Source organism: Bubalus kerabau, chromosome 13 (assembly GCF_029407905.1).
Source record: "Bubalus kerabau isolate K-KA32 ecotype Philippines breed swamp buffalo chromosome 13, PCC_UOA_SB_1v2, whole genome shotgun sequence".
Lineage (NCBI taxonomy): Eukaryota > Metazoa > Chordata > Mammalia > Artiodactyla > Bovidae > Bubalus > Bubalus kerabau.
Genome location: NC_073636.1, coordinates 80856140 through 80879299, shown reverse-complemented (window position 1 = coordinate 80879299; position 23160 = coordinate 80856140). Strand labels below are relative to the sequence as shown.

The 23160-nt window shown below is 43.7% G+C and overlaps 1 protein-coding gene across 2 annotated transcripts in view; it reads right to left on the bottom strand.

Moving 5' to 3' along the window:
- The window catches only part of TSHZ2 (teashirt zinc finger homeobox 2), an 885630-nt gene that overhangs the window by 775325 nt on the left and 87145 nt on the right, over positions 1-23160 (bottom strand). Inside the window, exon 4 of one of the 2 annotated variants that reach the window (XR_008701771.1) lies at positions 1147-1216. The exons of the other annotated variant lie outside the window; for it this stretch is intronic. The gene's annotated coding sequence lies outside the window, so the exon portion shown is untranslated. The remainder of the gene's footprint in view (positions 1-1146; positions 1217-23160) is intronic. 2 annotated transcript variants of the gene reach the window in all.

Here is a 23160-nt window from a genome sequence, read left to right as displayed (position 1 = left end):
CAGTCAAGTGATTATAGAGATGTCATCTTAAAAAAAAAAAAAATCAAAAGAATTGACTTCCTTCTTGTCTAATTGGTGTGATTATCCAACCAATCTGTTTCTCCATCCTCATAATATGGACCCTCTGATGAAGACAGAAAGGCAGGGAGAATGTAAATGTTTCAGCATAAAGATGAAAGGATGTGAAGAGAAAGGGATGGAAGTAGCAGAGATGGGGGCAGCCTTATGCCCACCACAAACTCTAAGAGAGGATGAAAGAAAGTTCCCTCCAAGGGAGTCTGGGGAGGATTATAAAAAAAGAACCTCCATCCTCCTTTACACAACAGTAGACTTCCTAACTGCACACCTGGCCACGGAAAGCCCACATTCCCCAGGGTCGCTCATAGTTGGGTGTGGCCACGTGGTCAAACGATGTGTGAACAGGAAGTAACGATCTGCAGGTTGTTTATCTTGCACTTAAAAAGGAGGGGACAGGGATGCCATCCCCTTTCCTGCCCCCCACCCCCGGCTGCAATGCAACCCTAATGACAGCAATCCCGGGTCAGTGGGACAATAAAGGTGGAATATTAAGAGAAAGCGACGGCATGGAGGGTCCCAGGAACCCGAACAGATTTCCAGAGCAAGATCACCCCCTTAGATGGGACTTTTATTTCTGTGAGACTGAAATAAAATCCTGTTTTTTATTACTTTTTTTTTTCAAGTTTTAAATGTTGATTTATTTATATATTTGGCTGTACCGGGTCTTACTTGCAGCGCACGGGATCTAGTTCTCTGAGCAGGGATCAAACCTAGGCTCTCTGAATTAGGAGCTCAGAGTCTGGACCAACAAGGAAGACCAAAATTCTGTTGCTTTTAAGTCACCGCTCTGGGGGGCCCTATGCAAAGCAGTCCCTGATCATAACTGACACAGTTTGAATTTTATCACCACAAGAGGAAATGGAGAGTGTAAAGATGAAACGAACGATGACCTTTGCAGTCTGCATACAGTAGCATTGTTAATTCTAGAACTTTAACACTCACTGGTGTGAAGTTTTTTTTTCATAGAAATTTCACAGTTCTGCTAGAGTTCCATCCCACCTAAGATCTATGGCATCAATTTGTTCAAACAAAGCTTTGAGCCTTTTTTCATTTACAAATGTAACCAACCTTGCTTAATCTTGGCGCTACATCTTCACTACTAAACCCGACGGTGGAGTTCCTCGAGCCCTTCGGAGATCTGAAAATAGAGACATCGAACCTCTGATTTTAAATGGAGCTGCTGCAGCTGGAGTGGAGCCCCAGAGCCCACAGGAAGAGAGGAGACAAGTTACGAATCTGATCATCCTATCGCCTCCCCAACTGTTTCATTTAAAAGCAAGAGTCAAGATTCTCACTACTCTGGAAAAAAAAGGAAAATGCACACAGGCCATGAGCAAATGTATTTGTCTAGTGTACACGGAGGCAAAGACGGTCCTCAAACCCAGAGGAATAAAAATGTTATATACATGTATTATCATTAGTAGATATAAAACTGCCCTTTCTCTCACTAACATTTTATCATCCCAGTGTGTTCCTGCATATAAGCAAAAGAAGACTCCATGTTTTATATTATTTAATATTACAACTTTTAATTACAATTATATAGAATATTACTATAATATGAAGGGTAATGAAAAGTGAAAGTGTTAGTCACTCAGTCGTGTCCAACTCTGTGCGACCCCAGACTGTAACTCGCCAGGCTCCTCTGTCCATGGAATTCTCCAGGCCAAAATACTGGAGAGGGTTGCCATTTCCATCCCCAGGGGATCTTCCTGACCGAATCAAACCCAGGTCTCCTGCATTGCAGGCAGAGTCTTTACCATCTGAGCCACCAAGAAAGCTCATGAAGAGAAATACCTAACCCTACTAAGTGCCCACTACGTGCCTTCAATCCACTTCTTGCACCATGCTGTTCAACCACCTTGTCAGACGGGCCTAATAACCACTGTGCTGCAGATGCAAGACTGAGCCTCAGAGCAGATGGATAACCAGCCAGTCATTGAGCCAGGGAGTGGCACGTCCAGACATCAAAGCTAGGAGGTCAGACTCCACAGCCTACATCTTTAAACTTTCTTCTCCTTGCCTCTTGACTGCAAAGAATGGACAAAGAGCTGTGCCGCCCAGATCTCTTTTCAAGGAAGGATTTGCTGCCCAGCTTCGGATGTATGGCCAGCTGGTAACAAGACATCTGTTACTGCCAGTCTGCACACGCAGAAAGTTCTCCCAAGGCCATGCCCCACACTGGAGAGCATACAAGGGTGACCAAGCAAAGTGTGGGTATAAAGCCCTGCCGCTTCCCTGGCGGTCCAGTGGTTAAGAATCCACCTGTCAACGCAGGTGGATTCGACAGCTGATCCAGGAAGACCCCACACGCTGCAGGACAGGTAAGCCCGTGCACCACAACCGCTGAGCCAGCATTCTCGACTCCATGCGCCACAACTACTGAGCCCATGCACCTAGAGCCCACGCTCCACAGCAAGAGAGGAGCCCCGCTCGTGGAAAACAGAGAAAGGCCTTGCATAGCAACGGAGACCCAGCAGAGCCAGTAAATACATAAATAAAAACATGGAACACTCTGAGGGGCAATACACATGCCAGCTGTGCCTACTGGGGTTGGCCAAGACGTCACACACCTGCCTCCCAATTCCCCCTCTGTCTCTGCTCAGTTTTGTTTCCACACTCGTCCCGTGTTGGGGGCCAGAGTGAGGCACTCGGCCTGTGGCAAAGGTCATGAGGAAGGAGGCTCGACATACGCAAAGGCAGGATCGAGCCTCAGGAGTCCCCCTGGAAATCCTCGAGCATCTACCCCCACAACCAGAGCCTGTCTATTTTACTGCTTTGTGCTCTCACCTACACCTCTGACTTTACGGGGGGCTGTCCCCCACCACCTCTTTCGGAGAAGGAGTTAACTTAGAGCTCCAGTTAATAATAATTCCTGGGCATGATAGGAGTGTTTCAACCTACAAACTCCTCTGAAATTTCTCTAGCCTGCCTGACAGGCTTGTCCGGCCACATGTGATTGCTCACAGCCTCCCAACCGTGAGAGGCACGAGATGCTTTAAACCTTCTAAAAACAGGTTCCTTAGAAAAGTTAGAAAACTATTAGTATAAGTATAGTAGGCTGATTAGAAACTGTATTGGTGAAGGGTTTTTCATTTGTTGAGCCAATGTTTGTTGCTACGTCTCCACATCCCCTGCCCTTACACACATTAATGAATATATAGAAGAAATAAGTATTAACCTTTGATATAAATCACGTTAGACCTTAGGCTAAGTAAATTCTTTCCTTAACTAAAACCCACTATACCCTCACCCTATAGGAATGTAACTTTATTTGGGTGGTGTCTGTTTTAAGAATAATCACCCCTGGAGAAATAAGTGTCCTGGTTGACTGACCGCTGTCACAAGGAGAGGGTCATAAATTGTCAGCAGGCCCCCTGGCCAGAAGATGATGTAACACCCCTAAGACCTCTGTATACATTTGTATGAAGCACCTGACTTTGATAAAAGTCAGGACTGCTGTCCCCGCGTGACTTTTGCATAACATCTCAGTGTATAAAAGTAGACCATGGAAAATAAAGAATTGGGATCAGTTTCTCAAAAGACTGGTCTCCCCATGTCTCTCTCTCTCAAACTCTGGCTGAGTCTCCATCTGGAGCGCGGAACCCGCCATGCTTACTAATTATGCCTGGGCTTCTAAGATCCGACCAGGGAGGCCTCAGTGTCTCCTCTCCTTCGGGAGAATGGAAGGATGCCTGTGGCCTACGTAAGTGGTGCAAGCTTCTTGTCTTGAAGTTTTATTGGTCTCCCGTGTAAACCAAGCTACTCAGCCTCTTTTCTCCACTGATTTTTCCTACTGAGCTGTCCTCATTCTATTACTCTTTACATCTTTAATTAATATATAATTGAAGCTATTGTATCCTGATCCTCGCCGACGCCATCCCCGCTTCGAACTCCCTGGATCAGCCTGGGCTGGACCCCGGCAGTCCCTCAACAGATGCTGATTCCACACATACACCTTGAACCCTAAACTCTATCTCAGTACCCACATCTGCCACCTGTGTCACCAGCTGCACCAATAGAGACGGCCGCTGAATGAACGTGTGAATATGTGGATATATGGTGATTACATTATTTAAGTCAGATTTGATATAACACTCCATTCAGCAAATAAACAATCTCCCACTGTGTTTCCAGCACCTTCCGAGGCAAGAATGAAATACACAAGGTCTTTGCCCTCAAGGTGCTGATGGCATTTACTGGCCTAGAGTCAGGGTTCTCAATCTTGACCATGAGACACACCTAGGAATTTTTTGTGTGGGTTTTGGTTTGTTTTAGCCATGCCAGGCCCCAGTGGAATTCAACTGAATGAGAACGAAGTGCAAGCAGAGAGTGATAGAGCTCGCTGACATACCAGGACCCCTCAGATTTTCCAGGTATATGAATCACCTGGGGCTCAGGTTAGAATGCAGACTGGTTCAGCAAGTCATGGGTGCCTCTGGGGCTGGCGCCAAACCACACTGGATTTAGGAGATCAACGAAGCTTAAGATAAACATAAATAAGGAAGTACAGAGCCCCCCCCACCCCGCCCCAGGAATACAACTGACAATTATCTGATGGGTTTGCGTTACAGACTCAGATCCTGCGCATTAAGATACTATCAGTTCAGTTCAGTCGCCCAGTCATTTCCGACTCTTTGTGACCCCATGGACTGCAGCACGCCAGACTTCCCTGTCCATCACCAACTCCTGGAGTTTACTCAAACTCATGTCCATCGAGTCGGTGATGCCATCCAACCATCTCATCCTCTGTTGTCCCCTTCTCCTCCTGCCCTCATTCTTTCCCAGCATCGGGGTCTTTTCAAATGAGTCAGCTCTTCACATCAGGTGGCCAAAGTACTGGAGTTTCAGCTTCAGCATCAGTCCTTCCAATGAATATTCAGGGTTGATTTCCTTTAGGATTGACTGGTTTGACCTCCTTGCAGTCCAAGGGACTCTTAGGAGTCTTCTCCAACACCACAGTTCAAAAGCATCGATTCTTCGGCGCTCAGCTTCCTTCATGATCCAACTCTCACATCCAAACACAACTCAGAAAAACCATAGCTTCGACTTGACGGACTTTTGTCGGCAAAGCAACATCTCTGCTTTTTAACATGCTGTCTAGGTTCGTCATAGCTTTTCTTCCAAGGAGCAAGTATCTTTTAATTTCATGGCTGCAATCACCATCTGCAGTTATCTTTGGAGCCCAAGAAAATAAAGTCTGTCACTGTTTCCATTGTTTCCCCATCTATTTGCCATGAAGGAATAGGACCAGATGCCATGATCTTAGTTTTTTGAATGTTGACTTTTAAGCCAGCTTTTTCACTCTCCTCTTTCACTTTGATCAAAAGGCTCTTTAGTTCTTTGCTTTCTGCCATAAGGGTGATGTCATCTGCATATCTGAGGTTACTGATATTTCTCCCAGAAATCTTGATTCCAGTTTGTGCTTCATCCAGCCCAGCGTTTCTCATGATGTACCCTGCATATAAGTTAAATAAGCAGGGTGACAATATACAGCCTTGACGTACTCCTTTCCCAATTTGGAACCAGTCTGTTGTTCCATGTCCAGTTCTAACTGTTGCTTCTTGATCTGCATACAGATTTCTCAGGAGGCAGGTAAGGTAGTCTGGTATTCCCATCTCTTTAGGAATTTTCTACAGTTTGTGGTGATCCACACAGTCAATAAAGCAGAAGTAGATGTTTTTCTGGAACTCTTGCTTTATCGATGATCCAGTGGATGTTGGCAATTTGATCTCGGGTTCCTCTGCCTTTTATAAATCCAGCTTGAACATCTGGAAGTTCACGGTTCATGAACTGTTGAAGTTTCACTTGTAGAATTTTGAGCATTACTTTGCTAGTGTGTGAGATGAGTACAATTGTGCGGTAGTTTGAGCATTCTTTGGCATTGCCTTTCTTTGGGAATGGAATAGAAACTGACCTCTTCCAGTCCTGTGGCCACTGCTGAGTTTTCCAAATTTGCTGGCATATTGAGTGCAGCCCTTTCACAGCATCATCTTTTAGGATTTGAAATAGCTCAACTGGAATTCCATCACCTCCACTAGCTTTGTTTGTAGTGATGCTTCCTAAGGCCCACTTGACATCACATTCCAGGATGTCTGGCTCTAGGTGAGTGATCACACCATCGTGATTACCTGGGTCATGAAGATCTTATTTATATAGTTCTTCTGTGTATTCTTTCCACCTCTTTTTAATATCTTTTGCTTCTGTTAGGTCCACACCATTTATGTCCTTCTGCGTGAAATATTCCCTTGGTATCTCAGTGAAAACAGTGTCAGACTTTATTTTTGGGGGCTCCAAAATCACTGCAGATGGTGGCTGCAGCCATGAAATTAAAAGATGCTTACTCCTTGGAAGGAAAGTTATGACCAACCTAGATAGCATATTCAAAAGCAGAGACATTACTTTGCTAACAAAGGTCCGCCTAGTCAAGGCTATGGTTTTTCCAGTGGTCATGTATGGATGTGAGAGTTGGACTGTGAAGAAAACTGAGCACTGAAGAACTGATGCTTTTGAACTGTGGTGTTGGAGAAGACTCTTGAGAGTCTCTTGGACTGCAAGGAGATCCAACCAGCCCATTCTAAAGGAGACCAGCCCTGGGTGTTCTTTGGAAGGAATGATGCTAAAGCTGAAACTCCAGTACTTTGGCCACCTCATGCGAAGAATTGACTCATTGGAAAAGACCCTGATGCTGGGAGGGATTGGGGGCAGGAGGAGAAGGGGTCGACAGAGGATTAGATGGCTGGATGGCATCACCAACTCAATGGACATGAGTTTGGTTGACCTCCGGGAGTTGGTGATGGACAGGGAGGCCTGGCGTGCTGCGATTCATGGGGTCGCAAAGAGTCAGACATGACTGAGCCACTGAACTGAACTGATCTCAAACTTTCTTGAAGAGATCTCTAGTCTTTCCCATTTTACTGTTTTCCTTTGTCTGTTTGCATTGATCACTGAGGATACTATCAGTTTTAGAGAGATTACTTCCATGTTCTTCTATCCCCCTTGTTCCTTTAAAACTGAGACACAGACTCAACTGACCTGTAAGTGTGAATGTTGTCAAAGAAAAGAAGATAGACCACACCACTTCTCCTTACACCACTGAAGTATTCAAATACAACTTTGTATAGTTTACTTTTTAGATGCTTTATTATTTAGATGCTGAGAACACAGACTCTCTGTGTGTGTATGTGTCTGTGTCTGGCAATTCTGAGCGTATCAAGACTTTTCTTCTTTTCTAAATGCAGTCATCTTCACAAACAACTTTGACAACACACTTTCATTTTGTCCGAGTTGCTCGGGATGAAACTCGCTCAGCCATTAAAAGGTGGGAAAGTGTCCTGCTGCTTGTGTAGATGAGAGAAGGCCACTGTTTTGTCAGATGTCAGCTACCCATCAGTTGAGGCCGAGGAAGCGATTGGTAACATGATGGGGTCGGTAAGAAGCCCTCCAAGCCTTAATTATCAGAGTGCCCCCCAGTTTCGCTGGGCTTGTCACTGACTTCTGACAAGCTCAGAGGCAGACGAAAAGACAAACAGCACATCACCAACTGGTTAATTAGCAGGGAGGACAAAGCAACCCAAATTGCAAGCCCAAGAAAATACGCCAGAGTTGCTTTTTGCACATCGGATTTCATCAACACAGGCAAGGGGAAACGGGGAATGGTTCATACTTCAGAAAATATCTAGATTGTTCTTTGGGATCCACTTCAGCCTTCAGGAAGGCAAGTAGTTCTTTTAATCTCACAAAGGCTTACAGAGAACCTACTGTGTGTCTGGTTCTAAGGATATAACGTAGCAGATTGATTCTCTCTTCCTTGTATTCATTCAACAAACGTGCATTGTTGGCTCCTGTCTCCTATTGCAAGCTAGATTCTAGGTAGGTGGGTATAAAAAAACAAAGGCACATTCTGACACAGACTGCAGCGTGGATGAACCTTGGAGACACCACACAGAATAAGCCAGTCACAAAAGGACAAATACTGAAAGATTCCACTTTTACATGACGTCCCTGCTGCTGCTGCTGCTAAATCACTTCAGTCGTGTCTGACTCTGTGCAACCCCATAGACGGCAGCCCACCAGGCTCCGCCGTCCCTGGGATTCTCCAGGCAAGAACACTGGAGTGGGTTGCCATTTCCTTCTCCCTTAGACTAGTCAAATTCATAGAGACAGAGAGCAGGATGGTGACTTCCAGGGCCTGGGGGAGGGGTGGAGAGTTACTGTTTAATAGGCACAAAGTCTCAGTCTCAGAGGGCTTCCCCGGGTCTCAGCAGTAAAGAATCTGCTTGCAATGCAGGAGATGTGGGTTCAATCCCTGGATCTGGAAGATCTCCTGGAGGAGGAAATGGCAACCCGCTTCACTATTCTTGCCTGGGAAATCCCATGGACAGAGGAGCCTGGCGGGCTACACTCCACAGAGGCGCAAAGAGTCGGACAGGACTGAGCGCACACGTGCTCAATTTCAGAAGATGATAAACATTCTGGAGATGGATGATGGGAATTACTTGATGCCACAGGACTCTACTCTTATAAATGGTTAAAACAGTAAATTTTATGTTACACATATTTTACCACAATTTTTTAAAAGAAAAAGAAAACCCACAAAGGCACGATTCCTGCTGTCATGGAAATGACAGACAGGAAAGAAACTGAGAAATTAATATATAACTACACGTAGCATTGCTATGAAAGAGGACAAATTCCTCTCCTACAGGTCGATATGACTAATCTGCCTAAATGCAAAAATGACCATGACATTACTTGCTTTATAGAAGAATTTTTTACTTTACAAGTGGGTCCCTTTTGATATTGAACTCTTGAGTATGTTGAAGGTTTATAAATAAATCACTCACCACATAACTAAGAGGCCTACAGGCAGGGAATTTTCAAGATAAATTGTTATGAGGCAGTGCCAATTGAAGATCAATCAGAAATTACAATAAACATCTTGGTAATTACAACAAATACTAATGGAAAAAATGATTTAACTCGTAAAAGTTTACTATACAGCCAGTCTTACACACACATATACCTATAAAATGATGTGATGAAAAAATTCCATATGAGACTGCACGGTTTGCATATTTAATAGACATGGTTATTGCCTGTGAGCACAATATTCCATATTTACTTGTCCAATATTCCTACCCCTGCTGATTATGTGAGCATTGGTGTTTTTCAAAGTATAAAAACAGCATGTTGCTTCAGTACTCACAGCTATTGTGCAAAGGGTTTAAACTTTTGCATCTTTGTTTTTTTAAAAAATCCTTAGCAAAAACTTCTCATTAAAATGTAGAGAAGATAAGCATCCAAAAATTTAACTTGGAACTCACGATTAAAAAAAAAAAAATCCACTACATGAAGCTTTTGGATTGAACGCCGTGCTTTTATCCTCTGACAACGTGGCAAACTTTCAGCACTTCCTGGAATATTTTCCAACTCCTTTAAACACCTGAAGGTTTCTTGCACACTGGATTAGTTGGTAGGGAGGGTGGGAGTAATGAGAAAATAGCAGAAGGGGGATAAAAGAGAAAGCAAATCTTTTAGATGAACCCACCAAATAGTCACATCCCTTACCAGCAACTTGATCTGGTCTCAAGCAAAGAAAATACTGCCAGGGTAATTAACAATTCTGGTTGTAAAAAGCTGAAGTTGATCATGTAAAGGGCAGGCTGCTGTGGAAATTAAAGATGATATCTAAGGCATTTACAGCGATATATGTTATAGCCACCAATATTACACGTAAATATGTAGGTTGGAGTCCCCTCCTAATGGTCTAGGACAGGCAGACAGGTGAAATAATTGAGCAGAGGGGGCTGAGCAGAGACGGGAGGAAACACAGAAGCCAGGCTTTTAATGAAATGGGCAGATGTTTCTCAGCCAACTGTGGCTGGGCAGGTGTGGCCCCATATGGACGGAGCCTCCAGATTTCAGAAGAAGCTAGAACTTCTCATTTTCAAGTAAAATCTTCCGTGTGTTAAATACTGACACACACGTAATTAATTTTTTAAGTATACACAATTTTATCACTGCTGGACAGGCCAAACAAAATATGTCTGCAAGCTGAATTCACTGGGGACCACAAGTCTTGACCCACGTCCCAGTTGTTTCCAGCTCCCAAACATCATGGAGGGAGAGCATTCTGGCCGCTGAGCCCCCTGGAAGCCTGTGGAGGCAGGTCCCACTCAGAAAGCAGACGCCGTCCTGGGTACCAGTGAGAGAGGGGCTGGCCACCACCAGGCCTTCGGGAATGCTCTGCTGGACAGAGGACTCCACCAAGCCAGCCTTAGATGTTCTGGGTGACGTGGAAGATCTTCTCTTCACTGGGAGGCATGGGCTTCAAGACTCGCCTTGGGGATGTCCCAGCACGCAAGGCGTTGGGATGTCCCCAACACCTCAGGTGCCTAACTCACTCTTACGTGACTGTTGTTCAGTCACTAAGCTGTCTCCAACTCTTTAAAACCCCATGGACTGCAGCATGCCAGGCTCCTCTGTCCTCCACTATCTCCCAGAGTTTGCTCAAGTTCATGTCCACTGAGCCGGTGATGCCATCCAACCGTCTCATCCTCTGCCACCCCCTTCTCCTTTTGCCTTCAGTCTTTCCCAGCATCAGGGTCTTTTCCAGTGAGTCACCTTTTTGCATCAGGTGGCCAAAATACTGGAGCTTCAGCAACAGTTCTTCCAATGGATATTCAGGGTTGATTTCCTTTAGGATTGACTGGTTTGATCTCCTGGGTTTTTTATAAATATCTCCCCATTTCCTCCTGGCTCTCCACCCACAATTTTTGTCTAATAATTAACAAGAGCAAAAAGTGAATAACACTGAGGATGGAATTTCTGAAGAGGATGATCTCCAGGAAGTTCCAAGAAGATTTGGAGTAGAGTCTTCTGGGCTAAGTCACTTCAATTGTGTCTGACTCTCTGTGACCCCATGGAGTATTGCCTGACAGGCTCCTCTATCCATGGGATTCTACAGGCAAGAACACTGGTGTGGGTTGCCATTTCCTCCTCCAGGGTATCTTCCAGGCCCAGGAATCGAGCTCGCTTCTCTTTCTGTCTCCTGCAATGGCAGGCAGCTTCTTGACCACTAGCGCCACCTCCACCTGCTACCACAACCCAAAGAGTGTGAAGGTCATGCCCAATCTGCTTTCCAGGAGTTGCAAGTGTTTTTCTGCACGAAGACTCAGGTCCAGGGAGACAGAAGAGAGATACAAACAAAAATCTTGAGATGTATCTTTGGCAAAAGAAATAAAGGTATTTTCTCTAGCTAGTTCTTGCCCCAGTTTCAAATGAACAGATTTTTTTTTTCCCCATCAAAGAACTACCCAGTAAAGGAGGGTGGGAGACAAATTTGGCATGTTTCAAATATGTTCTCAAATAGAAGCACTTTTCTTTGACATGCCCAAATTTTCCAAGCTCCATTACCAGATTGCCAAACTGCCTGATCTCAGGGAAAATCTGCCCTTGAGTTTGTTTGGTCTTTTTTTGACTAGCATAGGTTTTGTTTTAATATTTTTCATTTTACCATGTGGGAGTTCTCTCTAGTTTGTTTAAACAGCCTACCACGCCCGTCGGTCTTAAACCCAATTCAGGCACATGTGTATTACCTTTCTGTTCTCTGGAGGTATTTGAATTTACTTACCTTGGAAGTTTATTCCTTCTTTTTCTTCACTTGTCTACTTACTTTTCTAAAAAGAAACAAACCTTGAAATGAACTCTAAGTCAGTCGCAACGCATCTTAACCAACTGGACAAAGACCGACTGTAGCTGCACCAAACACTGAGGATAAAACCGTGAGTAAAGCCGTGGCCACGGCACCTTCCTGGTGGTCCAGTCGTCAGGCCACACTTCCAATGGAGGCGGCACGGTTTCAATCCCTGGTCAGGGAACTAAGAGCCCATGCCACGTGGAGAGGCCCCCCCAAAAATATTTAAAGGACAAAGAGCTCAAGATCACACAACGAGAAATAAAAAGCAAACAGGCTCACTGCCAACTCTAAGCTGCTCCAAAGTAGATGTGTTTGGGTGCCATCAACAAAAGCAAAAACAATTTCTTATTGGGTTTGGGGCTCTGACCTCCCATCCCTTTTGGAGGCTGCTGCATGGTTACCCTGAACCTAGTTTATCCATTTTTAATTGGTCGGGAGGCTGTAATTGGTGAAGGGACATGGAACAACAGACTGGTTCCAAATAGGAAAAAGGAGTTCGTCAAGGCTGTATATTGTCACCCTGTTTATTTAACTTATATGCAGAGTACATCATGAGAAACGCTGGGCTGGAAGAAGCACAAGCTGGAATCAAGATTGCCGGGAGAAATATCAATAACCTCAGATATGCAGATGACACCACCCTTATGGCAGAAAGTGAAGAGGAACTCAAAAGCCTCTTGATGAAAGTGAAAGTGGAGAGTGAAAAAGTTGGCTTAAAGCTCAACATTCAGAAAACGAAGATCATGGCATCCGGTCCCATCACTTCATGGGAAATAGATGGGGAAACAGTGGAAACAGTGTCAGACTTTATTTTTCTGGGCCTCCAAAATCACTGCAGATGGTGACTGCAGCCATGAAATTAAAAGACACATACTCCCTGGAAGGAAAGTTTTGACCAACCTAGATAGCATATTCAAAAGCAGAGACATTACTTTGCCAACAAAGGTTCGTCTAGTCAAGGCTATGGTTTTTCCTGTGGTCATGTATGGATGTGAGAGTTGGACTGTGAAGAAGGCTGAGCGCCGAAGAATTGATGCTTTTGAACTGTGGTATTGGAGAAGACTCTTGAGAGTCCCTTGGACTGCAAGGAGATCCAACCAGTCCATTCTAAAGGAGATCAGCCCTGGGATTTCTTTGGAAGGAATGATGCTAAAGCTGAAACTCCAGTACTTTGGCCACCTCATGCGAAGAGTTGACTCTTTGGAAAAGACTCTGATGCTGGGAGGGATTGGGGGCAGGAGGAGAAGGGGATGACAGAGGATGAGATGGCTGGATGGCATCACTGACTCGATGGACGTGAGTCTGAGTGAACTCCGGGAGTTGGTGATGGACAGGGAGGCCTGGCGTGCTGCAATTCATGGGGTCGCAAAGAGTTGGACACGACTGAGCAACTGATCTGATCTGATCTGATGCTATTTGTTGGAGGTGTATGGTCCTTCCCTCATCCTTGTTGGGATTGGCCATGAGCTTTGGCTAATGGGATGTGAGCAGGTGTGTCCAGGCAAAAGTGCAAGAATAATGAGGCTAATGGAGCAGAGCTGATCTGAGCTGCAAACAATCGGTGTTTCTGCTTTAACAGAAACGCATATCACACTAAGCCACTGAAATGCGGGGCTTGACTGTTCTGCAGCACAGCTAACTAACACACTAGCAGAGCTTACCAATAATTTTTTTAAGGAGAAGAAAGGTTGACACTCTCCTGTTCAAATAACCTCTGTACGTCCACTGACCCACGTAGCAGAAATAAGTACCCATGACAATACACGTAGAGAAGTGGAGCAAAATGGGAGAATAAAGACCAAGTTCCTTATCCCTCTCCCCAAAAACTGCCCAGGCCCCCTAATTTTGCCCATTTTAGTAAATGTTAACTCCATCTTTTTCATTGTTCAGAACATTGGGGTCTTCCTTAACTGAACTCTTTCGCACCTCACAGTCCAATCAATGGCAAATTCTGTTGGCTCAACTGTTGAAATAAATCATAGGCCTGCACCTTTTCACCAAATCCACTTTCCCACCGTGATCCCAGCCACCATGACATCTGGCCTGAAACATTGCAATGACGCCCTGATTTCCCACTCCTGGCCCTATCCCTCAATTCTGGGCAGTTTTCAGATTAATCTTCCTTAAAACCAAATTTATATCATGTCCTTCTTTCTTTAAGTCTCCAGTGCCTCCCATCTCATTCAGGGCAAAAGCCCGAGTCCTCACCAGCGGGCCTCCTGCTCTCCCCTTGGGTCCCTCAAACCCAGCTCTCTGCTTTCCTCGCTGCTCCTCCAACACGGTGCGCCACGCTGACTTCAGAGCGTTTCCATCTGCTCCCCTTCCGCCGGGACCACTCTTCATGGGGAGCCCGGTGCTTTGTTCTCACCTCCTACACTTCTGGGCTCAGATATCGCCTCATCAATGCAGCGTTTTCTGAATATCCTGTGTCAAAGGGCAAGGCCAGACCCATGGCCTCCCCTCCTATCTTCTGTACCTTGGCTCATCATTCTCCACAGGACGCGCCACAATCTGACAAACTACACATGTAAAGATGTTAGTTGTAGACTCACAGACATAGAAAACAAATTTATCATTACTGAAGGGGAGAGGCAGGGTATAAATGAACAGTTTGGGAGATTAGCACATACAAACTACCATATATAAAATAAACAACAAGGCCCTACTGTATAGGACAGGGAGCTATACTCAACATTTTATAATAACCTATAATGAAAAAGACATATATATATATATATATATATATATAACTAAATCACTTTGCTGTATATCAGAAATTAACAAGACATTATAAATCAATGATACTTCAATCTAAAAAAAAAAAGAAGGAAAAAAAAGACGTTAGTTCTTTTCTGATTCCCTCTCCTGGAGGTAAGTCCCATGAGGATAAGAAATTTATTTTGTTCACTACTTTATTCTCAGGTCCTACAAAGTGCCAGGCACAAAATAAGTACTCAATATATATTTCTTGAAAAAAAAAAAAAATTGGAATCAGACAAATCTCCATACATTTGAATTCCAACTCCGACACGAGCAGTGACCTGGACAGGTTTCATTACCTCTGAGCTTTTATTTAACCACCCAGTAAATGTGATACTACGCTCCTCCCTTCAGAGGTTTGCAAGGCATAGAGGTGATGCACTCTCGTTGCTCATGCAGACAAAAGATAGCTTCTATTGTCACAGATCCTGTCTCCCACCTCTCTGCTGCCTCTCTCCACCCTGCTCCAGCCACACGGGCTCAAGCAACCGTGCTAAAGCGTACCAAGCGTCTGCACATGACCTCTGCACCTGCTGTTCGCCTGGAATCCCGAGCCCCAGTCCTCTGTGCCTTCTCATCACTCGAGCTACAGCTATGATGGGACCTCCTCGTGTAAGACCTCCCGAGCCAGCTTGCCTCAAGTACCGCATCCGTCGCACTCGACCACATCATCACTTTATCTTCTCCACTGACTTATCACCTTGTTATTCATGCGTTTGCTTGCCCTTGGCAGGGCCGCCGCACAAAAGATAAACTCCAGGAGGAGAAAATTCAGCGGACATTTCTACCAGCACTTCTGCAATACCTGGCACATAATACACACGTAATAAATATCTGTTGAACAGACAAACCAAAGGTTTAATGGAGGAAACATAGGCTCAGAATAATGTATATGCCTCATAATATGTTTTTATGATCATCGTGGTAGAGTCAGTCCCATATGGATTAAGAATCAGGCTATGATGTGCGAAGAGGGAAAAGCAGAACAATGAAAAACTTTTGAAGGATTCTGCGTCCAAAGAGAACAGACCTGGAAAATATTTTGTTTTTAAAGGAGACAGAGTAAAGTGAGAGTGTGGTTTGAATTAGGTACTAAAATTGAAGAATCATCAGTCTTACCCAGATGACACCAAAGTCCTAGGAAAGCAAGGGACCTTCGGGCAGACTCACAATTCCAGTATTTACAGAGAACGGACGATGCAGAGAAGAAGCTAAGAATCCCTGCCTAATTCACGTGTGAGCAGACACAATTAAACATGAGGAGTTGGAAAGAAATGAGGGCTGGATAATCCAGGACCTGCTGTTCTTCACGCCACTCCTGAATGGAGACCAGTTTTGCCCTCCGGGCACAGAGACTGAAATGTCTCCTCCTCTTTGGGATTCAAAACAGAAATGAAAAAACATCCCTCTAAAAATGGTCACGACTCAGGTTTGGGAGATTTGCCAGTGCAACCTGGAACCAGACAGCAGGAAATAAAAATACTGCTTCAATCTCTGTAACCGCTTGACACATCTGTGTCCATCTAAGTGTAGCCTCTCGCATGGACCCACCCACCAGTGAGACGGTCAACATTTATTGACAGGATACAGCCAAACGCCATCTCGCAGAAGTAAGGGAGCTGCTCTGATTTCTAAGTTAGTTCAAAGCTGTTATTTCTCCATCTCTGGAAGAAGGCATCTTGAAACATCAGTGTCTTCTTTTTGCTGAGTTGTATGAGCTTAAAGGGCTTCCTTGGTGGCTCAGTTGGTAAAGAATCTGCCTGCAATGCAGAAGACCCGAGTTTGATCCCTGGGTCAGGAATATGCCCTGGAGAAGGAAATGGCAACCCTCTCCAGTATGCTTGCCTGGGAAATCCCACGGCCAGAAGAGCCTGGTGGGCCACAGTCCATGGGGTCACAAGAGTCGGACAGGACTTACTATTTAAATTGCTACCAGCACCACCATGAACTTACAAAGAAGATGCTAAGCAAACTGGCAAAACTTTCATTTTTATACTTGTCCAAATGAAAGGCAAATACTGAGGCCAATTTCCCATCCAGGACAATCAGTGAAAATTCATTTTTTTTCCTTTAGTGTTTCCTATAATTCACTCTGGTTGTGGTATATAGGCAGCAAGACATGCCTGTAAAAAAAAAAGCTTTTAAACTCTTAGTTGTTTGCAGAATATTAGTAACGCTATAAAAAGTTTATGTTAATTAATGCTGCATTTTAATAGATTTCCTGGAAGTTTGTGACTGCGTACTATAAAGGCTTTCAAGATAATGTATTATACAGTGGTTATCATAAACTCCAAAGCAGTTCAAATATTCCTTTTATGTCTCAATAACTTTCCCCCCAAAGTTAGAGTATTTAAAAGATTCAAATGCAGAAATAAAAAGAAAAAATTTTCCCCACCAGGGGATATTTTAAATTTTTATATCTCTCATCATGATCAATCTCATTTCTTGGCAACACTGTACTTAAGCTTGCTTATAGGCAAAAAGCTATCTGTGTGTTCCACCAGCTCTATGAGGACAAACCATGTCCCATCTTGCATGGGGGCAGGTTTTCTAAAGGTCAGGCAGCTCAGATAGCTCACAACTTTCATCCTCTTCTGGATCAAGACTTTATAAATATGAATATCCCTTATCATTGTTTATCTCTCTAATTTAGGGCAGAAAGAATTACTTGCAGTTCGAAGAATCCCCCTTTTTTATGTTCAGCAGACACACCAAATGGAGACTCTGACTGTAAGAGTTCCAAGAGAGATCAAATTCACAGTAAACTTCAACATTTGGGTTTGAGATGTTAAGCTTAAGCTCCCCCAACGCACGACTTCCATGGGTTTTTCATGCACAAGAGATGCTTGGTCTCTACTCCACGCTGAAGGTTTTGAACATCCCATTCCAATATGAATCACCATCTCTTACAAAGGTAAACAGTAAAGATTTTTTGTGACTTTAACAAAGAAATATAATACATGTTGCCAAAAATAGAATTTTTAAAAAGGTAAATGACTGGACTAGTGACCACAGTGGGAAAACTTTAAGAACGGAAAGCTGAAATTAATTATACAAATGAGGTTCCATTTCACTCATTTGATAAGGCCAATGAATCATAAACAAAGCTGCCATAAATTCAGGTGGACTCTGAAAAATACATAATACTAACACACACACAAATATGTCGCTTTTCTCCCGCCAAATTATACACACAGTATTATGAGTGCTTTGTGGCTCTCATGAAGGCCTTGGAAGCTCTGTGTCTCTTCCTTTCCTTCACTCCCAAAGTCCCAGTTATAAAACATTTGTCATCTGGGCTCTGTGTCTGACAGCACCTGCATTATATTATATTTAATCTCGACTCCGGGAAAGGAATATGTTTCTTGAACTTCTGAGCATTATTACAATTTCTCCATCAAAACTTTAAGCCCCACAGTGACCCTAATTGAAGATTCTTACCAGAATCTCGACATGCTTGAAATATATACATATATGCATGTGTGTATCTTTATGTATAAAAGACACTTGCTCCTTGGAAGGAAAGTTATGACCAACCTAGATATTCAAAAGCAGAGACAGTACTTTGCCAACACAGGTCCGTCTAGTCAAAGCTATGGTTTTTCCAGTAGTCACGTATGGATGTGAGAGTTGGACTGTGAAGAAGGCTGAGCGCCGAAGAATTGATGCTTTTGAACTGTGGTGTTGGAGAAGACTCTTGAGAGTCCCTTGGACTGCAAGGAGATCCAACCAGTCCATTCTGAAGGAAATCAGCCATGGGATTTCTTTGGAAGGAGTGATGCTAAAGCTGAAACTCCAGTACTTTGGCCACCTCATGCGAAGAGCTGACTCATTGGAAAAGACTCTGATGCTGGGAGGGATTGGGGGCAGGAGGAGAAGGGGACGACAGAGGATGAGATGGCTGGATGGCATCGCTGACTCGATGGACGTGAGTCTGAGTGAACTCCGGGAGTTGGTGATGGACAGGGAGGCCTGGCGTGCTGCAATTCATGGGGTCGCAAAGAGTCGGACACAACTGAGTGACTGAACTGAACTGAACTGATCTTTATGTATACACATGAGCTTCATGAGTTGGTAGAGCCAGAAAGTGAACAATTCAAGACTGCAAATGCTTAAGAGAATTAACAACTGCCAAAACTCAAGTAACTTATGTGAGAATCAGAATCATCAGTTGTAAAGTGACCAAATATCCAGGATATGATATCAGGATATCTTCAGTCCTGAAACCAGGACAGTCCAAGGCAAACCAGACAGTTAGTCACTCTAAAAGTTGCACAATCTTAATTTTTGAGAGTTAGATATTGAAACTCCAACTAAAAACCTTAATTTATCTATTTGAAAAAAGAATTGCAATATACAGTGGAACTATATGTGACTTCGTTCTATATTTTCCAAGTCTCTTGTAAATGCATTATCATATTTTCATAACTTAAAAAATAAAAGAGAGAGTATGATTTATTAGAAAATAAATGAAAGTTGCACATTAAATTAGCTGTAGAGATATTTTAAAAGATCCAAAACCACAAAGTCCTCTTAGATATAATGAAGTTATAAAAAGAAAAAAATGTGTACTTTGCTATTAAGATTTTTCATCTTTTACTGCAATCATCCTGGAATGCATATCTCCATTACATTAATAAATCCTAGTAGACCGCTCAGTTCTCTCTCCACCACTATACTCCCTCTCTTCTTTTCCTCGTCCTTTCTCTCCACACTCTCTCTCCTCCCTCTCTCAATCTCTCTCTCTTTCTTTACATTTCTTTCTACCACATGACTCAGCAATCCCACTACTGGGCATATACCCAGAGAAAATCATAATTCAAAAAGGTACATGCACCCCAATATTCATAGCAGCACATGTACCACAGCCAGGACATGGAAGCAACCTACATATCCAGCAACAGAGCAATGGATAAAGAAGATATGGTACGTGTATACATTGGAATATTACTCAGCCATGAAAAGGAATGAAACTGAACCATTTGCAGAAATGTAGGTGGACCTGGAGACTGTCATACAAAGTGAAGTAAGTCAGAAAGAGAAAAACAAATATCACATATTAACACATATATGTGCAATCTAGGAAAATGGTATAGATAATCTTATTTGCAAAGCAGAAATAGAGACACAGACATAGAGAACAAATATATGGACTCCAAGGGGGAAAAGGGGGTGGGATGCATTGGGAGACTGGGATTGACATATATCCACCACTATGCATAGAATAAATAACTAGTGAGATCCTCTCTATGGCACAGGGAACTGTGGGGAACAGGTGCTGCAGGGACCTGAATGGGAAGGAAGCCCCAAAGGGAGGGTGTGTGTATATGTATATGCATGGCCGATTCATCTTAAATGCGGTAGAAACTAACACATCATTGTAAAGCAACCATACTCCAATAAGAACTGATTTAAAAAAAAAAAAAGCCTTAATTTTACAAATACCACTTTGGAAATACCCAATTTTACATATACCACAAATACATACTTCAGAGACTTCATCTAAGTGTTTGTCAATAAACCTCTTCTCCCCTCACGCCCAGTCCTGCCTCTTGCCCCCAACAATGTAGATACAATTAGTTGGCTGAGAGCACATTTCCCACTGTGCCTCTCTCCTAAGCATCTCAGTTACGAGGTCCATACTGTGTGAGTCACTCATGCGTGATCTTCAAGGAAGAACCGAAAGATGGAAGGGAAATACAGCCCGAGGAAAAAGTCTATAAAGATTTCTCGCTTTCCTAATCCCTTTTCTCTAATGTTTCTTTGTAAATTTGTCAGATGGGAATGAAATTGCCTCATAACTCTCCAGACGTGAAGAGCATCTCTGAAGAAAATTACGTACTTGTCAAAGCAAGGGGGAATTTATGTTGGTGTTCCTGAGATGTGATTTTATTCCTTCTATTTCCTTTGTGCACATCAGAGCAACTAGAGACAAAAAAAAAAAAAAAACTCGTTTATGGATTTTTTTTTTCACTCTAGTGCATTTTTTGCTTCTATTTTTCCCTTTTGTTTTCTTATCCCCCTCCTTTCATCTGTGTTTATTGCCAGTGACAGTAAACTTCCATACAACAATCCTGCGATCATAGCAGCAATGATTTCTCCCAGCGTAAGGCCGTTCCAGCAGGCACACCGATGATTTCCCTGTGGACCGTTCAGGAAGGTGCGGGTTACATTTGGAGTCCTACCCAGTGCTGGCCAGGGACGAGCGGGGTATGAAAGTCCTGTTAATGTTCCTTCCAGGCGGTGGCATGCTTCCTGAAATTAAATTCTTCTCCCTGGACTATGTGTTATGGCCTGCACTTCCTGAGTTTGCTTTCTGAATTGAGAAGCTGCAGAAACCTTGCTCGCTCAGTAGGTCCAATGTAAGCTAGTGGGAAATTTGAAGGCAGGCGTGCCTGGGTTTGGGGCTTCCCTGGTGGCTCAGTGATAAAGAATCTACCTGCCAATGCAGGAGACATGGGTTCAGTCCCTGGGTCGGGAAGATCCCCTGGAGAAGGAAATGGCAACTCACTGCAGTGTTCTTGCCTGGAGAATCCCAGGGACGGAGGAGCCTGGTGGGCTGCCGTCTATGGGGTCGCACAGAGTCAGACACGACTGAAGCGACTTAGCAGCAGCAGCAGCAGTATTCTTGCTGGGAAATCCCCATGGAAAAAGGAGCCTGTCGGGCTACAGTCCATGGGGTTGCGAAGAGTCAGACAGGACTCAGCAACCAAAAAACAAGTGCCTGGCTCAGATCACAGCTCTGCAACCAGCCGGCTGGGCAGAGTCTTCCATCTTTATGAGCTTTGCTTTTCTTATTTGTTCAGAAGGAACGCCTGCCTTGAAAGACAATTTTAAGGATAAATAAAAGGAGAATGTTCCCAAACTGTGAGAGGCTGTGTGGCTATGCCAGTAGGAACCTGAATCTTGAGTCAGACAGTCTGTGCTGTGTTCCGGTTCCTCTCCAGCCTGGCCAAGTGACCTTGGGCAAATTACTCAGCCTCTGTGTCGCGTCAGTTTCCTCATCCGTAAAGTGGGGATGATAATCAAACCAGCTCGCAGAAGTGTTACGAGGATCACATGAGTCTGTATAACACATAGGAATCTGCCAAGCATTTTGTAGCTCTTTACTATTCATTACAACATATGCCAACTGACTGGCACGAAGTATTTGTTCAAGAAATATTTTCCCTGGCCCTTCTTTCCATACGCTCCCTCCTGGAAAGCCTGCTTCACTCACTGTGTTTCTTAACATCCTGCACAAGGCCCATCTCACTGCAGGTGTTCAAGAAATGGAGAATTCATTAATGTCAACCTGCCTCGTTATTGATGATAGTCTATACATTTTGTTCATTTTCCCATCGCTTTGTGATACTTTTTAAATATTGAAGAGAATAAGGAAAACATTCTTCTTTTAATAGCCTCCCCCCAGAAACGGTTCACTGACAATTTACGTAAAACGCGCTAGGGAAAAGAAAGCACAGGAGACAATGTCGAGTCTTTTCAAACAAGCCAAGATTCTACAGAGCCACCTAAAGTGGTGTTTCAAATCTTTCTGGAAGTTTATCCTCGCTTGACTAAAGAGAAATAAGATAAATATTGTATGGATGGTTTAGATCGATTGGTAGGATTTTTTCAAGGGCTTCCTGAAGGAAACATTCATCAAAAACCAGGGCAATTACTTACTTTTTGTAAGTGATGGCTAAGGAACTTTAGAACTGTGCTGACTGGCTGACCGCACTTCTCTTCTAGGGAGAAGCTCATCTGTGTGAGAGAAAATATGAGTACATCCCTTCACCTCTGAAGTCTGTCCATGGCACATCTGAAATTCATCTAGAGCATGGAGGTTAGAAACGACACGAGAGGAAGTTCTCACTGGACACCAGACCTTCAAGGCAGTTGTTGCTCTCATTTAGTCACAAAGTCACTGACTCCTTGTGATCACATGGACTGTAGCACACCGAGCTTCCTAATCCTTCACCATCTCCTGGAGTTTGTTTAAACTCATGTCCATCGAGTCAGTGATGCCATCCAACCATCTCATCCTCGGTCGTCCCCTTCTCGTCCCTCCTTCAATCTTTCCCAGCATCAGGGTCTTTTCCAATGAGTCAGCTCTTCATATCAAGTGGCCAAAGTACTGGAGTTTCAGCTTCAGCATCAGTCCTTCCAATGAATAGTCAGGGTTGATTTCCTTTAGAAATTTGCAGATAAATTATCACCACGACATGCACTTTAGTTAACCTGGCATACGTAAACTAATTTCAGGATGCTGCGAACCTGGTTAAGTGTTTCAGGGAATAGCTCGATGCCTTCCAAATGCTAAGACAACGGGAAAGCGGGTCTCCCCAAAACTGGGGCACAAATGTGATTTGGTAATTTTGTTTTCCTTCTGTTAGCTAACGTCCGACCACTGACGTGGTGATAAGGTTTCAGAGGAGACCTGCCTTCACCCCAAGACTATTTCCTCTGCCATTCTGATCAGAACACACATTGTTTATTACCCCCTCGTTTACCAGCCCCAAAATATCATTACAATGTCTGTGCCGTGATATACGTACGATTGTTACCCTTTTAATGGATAAAAAAAGATTTAAGTACTTCATTCTGTTGCATTTTGACAGCTGTTAGCCATCATTTTTCCA